The 6,430-nt window shown below is 47.7% G+C and overlaps 1 long non-coding RNA gene across 2 annotated transcripts; it reads right to left on the bottom strand.

Moving 5' to 3' along the window:
* Window positions 1–406: 406 nt before the first annotated feature.
* LOC132653751 (uncharacterized) lies at window positions 407–5,882 on the bottom strand. Of its 2 annotated transcripts, XR_009591606.1 has the most exons (4): window positions 3,775–5,882; window positions 3,294–3,442; window positions 2,480–2,629; window positions 407–1,860 (listed from the first exon to the last, which is right to left on the bottom strand). It is a non-coding gene; the product is annotated as an uncharacterized LOC132653751 (long non-coding RNA). The 2 variants fall into 2 exon arrangements; XR_009591605.1 differs by lacking the exon at window positions 407–1,860 and having other exon boundaries at window positions 2,055–2,629.
* Window positions 5,883–6,430: the final 548 nt, after the last annotated feature.

Here is a 6,430-nt window from a genome sequence, read left to right as displayed (position 1 = left end):
ATGCCTGACTATGCCAGTTTAGTGGAGAGACTGTGGTCCAGAGCAGGGCAGCCATCTGTCTGGAGTTATAGACAGAGGGAAGAGAAAGTATGGGGGACAGAGAAGGCCCTGCCTGAGTTTCCTCAACCCTCACAGCTTCCCCCACCCCCTAGGCCAACACCCGATTTCACAGAGTGGGGTGCTGCTGAGATTAAAGGGCAAACTCCCACATGCCATAAAGGAGGGACTCTCAGAGGTCTTGGGGACAGTGTTGTCCCCTGTGCAGCCGAGAGTCCCTCCCTAGCATGGACTTTTCTCCCTCAGCCTCCCCCACCCCTTCCTCAGCTTTAGACGGTCCAGGAACGTCCCCTTTGCACTTCAGTCGGTTTACAGTAATTAAGGAAGATTGAACCACATTCACTTTATGTCACAGAGTGTTTATCTGCAGCTGCCAGGCTTCGTGCTCTATGCCAGGTGCTGAGGCCCTTCCAAGGGGGAGGACAGGTTCCAGCTGCGGAGTGGGGCAAAGCGCTGTGGATGCCAGTTGCTGGTGAGTCCCAGAAGATGTCCAGCTCATGTTCCCCGGGCAGAGGGAAAATGAATTTAAAAAAAAAAATCAATTTTTTTGCCATTCAATGAAACACATGTTTTTGTCCAAAACTCATTTCCCACTGCTGCAGTTAAGGCGGCTCCTCCAGGCCACTGGTGTCTCCGCCGCCTCCCTCCCTCGATGCCACCCTTTCCTCAAATGTTGCTGAATTTATTTTCTGCTCCTAGCTTCCAGATTTCTCCAGTGTGAGACTTACTTTCTGTGCTGGCTGCTGCCTCTTTGGCGAGGACCGAGGGGCAAGGACAGGAGACGGGCTTTTTGAAAGGCATTTGTTCTGAATTTCTGAACCATGTAAATCTTATTGTTTTTTAAAGTACTAATTTTTAGGAGTTTTTGACTTTAAAATGCCTACCTGGCCGGGTGTGGTGGCACACACCTATAATCCTAGCACTTGGGAGGCAGAGGAAAACTTAATCTCGTGTGTTAGAAGCTAGCCTGGTCTACATGGTGAGTTCCAGGCTAGTGAGACCATGTCTCAAACAAACAAACAAACAAAACCCAAACGGCACCAGCAGCAACAAGAAAAAAACGTATCTGGAGCCCAGTGTTTTGGTGCTTGTGATTCCAGCACTCTGGTGGCAAAAGCAAGAAGGTGGATTAAAGGGCAGCCTTGACTACACAGCAAGACTCTGCATCCCCATTCAGCTTCTCTTATCCCTCTGGCTTGCTCAGCCAGAGTCTGGTTTGTCTCTTCTAGCCAGGGTTCCTTAGTGTCCTCTGAGGCTGCTCTGGAAAAGAGACCCAAAGCCTCCCCATGGGTGAGCCAACTCCTTGGCCTCCTTGGGCCCAGGCCGCTGTTACTTGGCCTTCTGGGTTGCCTGAGCTGGCAGGACCCCCTGCCCACATCTATTTTGGGGCCTCGCCTTGTCCCTCTCTCCCAGCCTCTGGAATCTTGCCCTGTGTGTCAGCATCTCTAGGGCTGCAGCTTCGCAGTGGGCCCTGTGACCTCCAGTGTTCGGGCCACACCAGTGTCGGCCCTGCCTGGTGTCTGTACCAGGTGACGGAGCTTTAGCGTCCAGATCCACATGCCTCTAGGACAGCCTGCTTGTTTATCCCAAGCATGGTACACTGCGTGTCTGCATTTCCTGGCTCAGGTTTGTCCTCTGCCGCCCTCTTGACATGGGACAGTTTCTCCTGTACCTGTTTCTGTCTGATATAAGGCGCTCTCATGAATTACTTACGCTCACGTCAGTGAATTGAGGCCTGGGGTATGGCTCAGTTGGCAAACAGCTTGCCCAGCATGCATCTGTCTCTGAGTTCTGTTCTCAGCCCTGCAAAACATGAACATGGTGGCCCATATGCCTGTAATCCCAACATTCAAGGAAGACAGGAGGATCAGGACTTTAAGGTCATCCTTGGCTACATAAAAAAAAAAAAAGTCAGCCATGAAACCATGTCTTTTTTTTTTTTTTTTTCTTTTTTCTTTTTGCTGTAAGCCAAGCTCTCAGGACAGAGTCCAGCATGTTGCATGTTCATATAGATATGATACCTGTGAGATACAAATGTCCCAGTCTTCCCCTTGCAAGCCCTGTCCTACTGGAGCATTCCCTCCTTCCCCCCTTCCCTGCAACCGCCATTCCAGTCCACTCAGAGTGCAGGAGCCCGGGGGTCTTGCCTGAAACTGCTTCCAGCACACGCTTCATCACTAATTCTGGCCCATTCTGCCCCTAGACTGTCTGCACATCTCCACATCCCGCCTGGCCAGTGGCCTGGGAACTTGCTCTCATTGTACTCATCGGTGTTCCACTAATTGTCAGAGCAGAAGAAAAAAAAAAGTTAGCCTTTATCGGTTTGGATTTTCTGCTACATTTGGTCCTGCTGATCCCATTCTCCTAGCAATGTCTCACTATCTCCGTTTCCATGGTAACCTGGTCTGCCCGATCTGCTCACGTGCCACGCAGTGCTGACATTTCTTTCTTTCCAACGCTGTTGTTGCAGGTGCCTTGGGCTCCTCCGGCCTCTGAAATGGTGGCATGCAGCTTCTAAAATGCCGCCTCGGAACTTGTTGCCTCTTCATTTCCCTGAGTATTCAGATTGCAGCTGAGATGTGCCGAGAGCAAAGCTGTTAGACCTAAAGCCCTGCTGGTCAGTTCTCCCAGTTGCCCACTTGCCTCTCCAAGTCAACTTTGGTTTGTGTCCTCCCCCAAGTCCTACAGAGAGGAGCTCAGTGGGGTGGAGCGAGCAGCGTGCATGAAGCCCTGGCTTCAAGCCCCAGGACTGTATAACCCAAACATGACAGCGCTCCCTGTAATATCAGCTTGGGAGGTCGAGGCAAGAAGACCAGTAGGTCAGAAACTCAAGGTCATTCCCACCTACACAGTAAATTTGAAGCCAGTCTGAGCCACAGATCCTGAGATCCTGAACAAAACAAAGAAAACAACGTATAAGTCGGTCTGTGGCCCTTGCCTACCCAAGTCTTCCCTGGCTCGGCATTACCTACAAGGTTAGATTCAAGTTCTTTAATGGTCAGGGGCTGCTCCTCACTGGTGCTCTTGGTTGCCCTTCCTGTCACGCCCCAGCTCATCCAAAACTCAAGGGACACCCGGCATCTGTGAGCACCCGAGGCTCAGTCCCTGCTCTCTTTGTGCCTTTGTTTCCTCAGACCGAGGGCCCTTCCGGTTTTTCTCCCCAGCTCCTTCGGGGAACCTCTTCCTGACAGCTTACCCCCAGTTCTGAGTCCCCAGAATGAGGTGTCACTCCCCACCTGTGTCCTCGGCACACTCTAAGCGGTAGCATCCTTTCTCCCCAGAACAGTTCTGATTGCAGGCAACAGGCACCAAGTCAGAAAGAGCTTTGAGACAAAGAGGAATTCACTGGAGAGCGGAGAGCAGAGTTCTTTGGGCTTCTGGGAAACTGAATGGAGAGATGAGAGATGGGGAAGAACTGCCCGGTACTCGGCCCCAGCAATATAAAAACCCATTTCTAGCATTATGTGTGTGTGGAGCTATAACTTACATGCAAATAAACCAACACATAAAGTGTACTATCCTGACGCCTGAGTACACTTAGCACAAGTCAAGAAAATAGACGTACTCATGGGATTACTTAAGTCCTTTGTGGCTCCTTAGACTTTTCTTCCTGCCTCCCCTCCCCCACCTGCATTCCCCAGGCAACTGCTGATCCTGCCACTGCACACCAACTGTAGTTTCTAGAATGTTATGCAAATGGACCCGTAGCCCACTTACTATTGTTTTGTCTGGCTTCTTTTCTCAGCGTAATTGTTTGAGGTCATCCATATTGTATGAATAGCTTGCCCATTCATTGATGGCTGGCAGTCCTTTGTGAGTGTCTGTACCACGGATTGCTTATCCATTCTCCCAGGCACGGCTATGCTGTAAGTTTCTAGTTTGGGGCTTTTACAAGTAAAACTTCTCTGAATGATCATGTACTTGTAAGGGCACATCATCACGCTTTCTTGTCTCCGGTTAACTTCTGGGAAAATGGCTGGATCACCCCTTCGATGGGATCTGAAACCGACCAAACCTCTTTTCCAAAGTGATTGTGCCATTTCACACCCCTATCCTGCAAATTCCAAGCACGGCTACTGCCCCACCTCCTCACCCACACTCGGCGTGGCCAGTGTTCTTAATTTAGACAGGTGCATCATGGGGGCAGAGCTTCTTTTTCTTCGTGTGTGTGTGTGTGTGTGTGTGTGTGTGTGTGTGTTTGTATGTAGGTGTTTGATCGGGAGAACAGGTGCTCTTACGCGCTGAGCCGTCTTTCTAGCCTGCCTCCTGTGGTTTTAACATGGGCCCCTCCACTGAAAATAATGTTGAGGATATCCTGTGTATGTTTCCCATCTGCTTATCTTGAGGGAAGCGTCCAAATCTTTCGCCTAATTTTTATTAGCTACTTTTTTTATTTTGCGTTTTGAGACTTCATCCAAGACTTTCATTAGATATATTATTTGCAAATATTTCTCCCTGTCTGTGGTTAGCCTTTTTACTCTGCTGGTGGTTCTTTTAAAGAGCATAAGCTTTTAAATTTTTGCAGTGCTAAGGATAAAACTCAGGGCCTTGGGGATGCTGGGAAGTGCTCTACCACCAAGCTAATTCACAGTATAACTTTCTTGATTCTTTGTTTGTTTGTTTGTTTGTTTGTTTGTTTTTCAAGACAGGATTTCCCTGTGTAGCCATGGCTGCCCTGGAACTTGCTCTGTAGACCAGGCTGGCCTCAAACTCACAGAGACACACTTGCCTCTGCCTTTAGAGTGCTGGAATTAAAGGAATGTGTCACCCCTGCTTGGCAGTTTCTTGATCCTTATGATTTGGTTTATCAAATTGTTCTTTTAATTTTTTGTCCTATCTATCTATCTATCTATCTATCTATCTATCTATCTATCTATCTACCTATCTATCTGTTTTCTGTGTTAACACGTGCATGTTTCACCGTGAACATGTGTTGGTCAGAGGACATCTTGCGAGAGTCCGTTCTCTCCTTCCATCGTGTGGGTTCCAGGGATGGCTCTCTGGTCTTCAGGGTTGACCGCAGGTATCTTTATCCACGGAACCATTCAGCCCAGTCAGTGTGGTTTTTCATGACTCGTGCTTTGACCACTGTGTCTTCTTATGATGAATTTAAGAACTCTGCCTAACTCTGGGTGCTGAAAATTTCTTTGTGTGCTCTGTTCTTCACAGTTTCGGGTTTTTCTCCATTTTATGCTTGGCTTTTATTTTCATGGCTGAGTTAGTGAGGCTTTGGTATTGCCAAGAAGTGAGACCCCACTAACGCAGTAATCTGTCCGAAAGCAAAGCTAGAAGCATCGCTGGCTCCTCCTTGACTTTGGGATAAAATCCCAGGCTCCTGACAAAGGGCCTGCCAGAGTGTCCTGGCCCAGCTGGCCACCCCTTTCCTCTCTGGCACCTTCTCAAGCACTGTCCTCTGGACACACTGACCAAACGGCTTCTTTTCTTTAAGCTCAGTGGCACAGCAACCCTTCCTCTGGGCTTTGGGGCAGGCTGGACCAGACAGCCAGACTGAAGCAAGACTTGGCTGCCCTCTGGTCCACGGCTAAAGGCTTGGACTTGGAGACTGTAGCCAGGACACTGGGCCTCTTCCATTCATACCACTGTTCTCTCACGCTGCCATGGCCCCGGTGCCTCCCTCTTTGCTTCAGGGTCCCAGCACACTCGCAGTTTTGTTTTCTCTAGATGTGATTTTTTGTTACCATGATGGAGCTTATATCCTTATACAATTTTCTTCCCAGCTTCTCCCTTGCTATTGTTTTTTTTTTAATTTATTGTAAGAATTTTCCAGAGCATTTTGTAGGAAAAAAAATACAATTAGTCTATAATAAAAATTATCCAAAGCGTTTCTGTTTAAAAAAAAAAAAAACAAAACAATTAGTCCATGAGGAATCGTCCACACGAGTGGATATAAAACAATGGGCTTAGCGTTTTCCTGATAGTTGGTTATTTTGGTTGTTTCCATTTTTTATTATAAACAAGGCCACACTTCTCCACGTACATAAATCTTTTATCAATCTGAGATTATTTCCCTCAGACGGAGCTCCACGAGTGTAATTACTGGGTCAAAGGCGGTAGTAATTTACATTCCCATCAGCAGAATCCTGTGTCTCCTCACACCCCAGCCAGCATGGGGTATTCTCATTAAAATTTCCCTCTTCACCCAGCGACGGGCAGTGTTATCTCGCTGTTGTTTTAATTTACTTTTTAAAAAATAATTAGATATTGGAAAATAGGTTCAACCTATGAGCCATAAGAAATTAATCTTGTGTTAATTGAGTGTTCCTACCCTTTCCCATTTATCCAGCAGTGACTTGAATTTTTAAAACTCAATTTGTGTGGGCTCTTAAATACCGAGTATATTAACCTCCGCAAA

This window comes from Meriones unguiculatus, chromosome 4 (genome assembly GCF_030254825.1).
Source record: "Meriones unguiculatus strain TT.TT164.6M chromosome 4, Bangor_MerUng_6.1, whole genome shotgun sequence".
Classification (NCBI taxonomy): domain Eukaryota; kingdom Metazoa; phylum Chordata; class Mammalia; order Rodentia; family Muridae; genus Meriones; species Meriones unguiculatus.
This window is presented reverse-complemented; position numbering and strand designations above follow the sequence as displayed.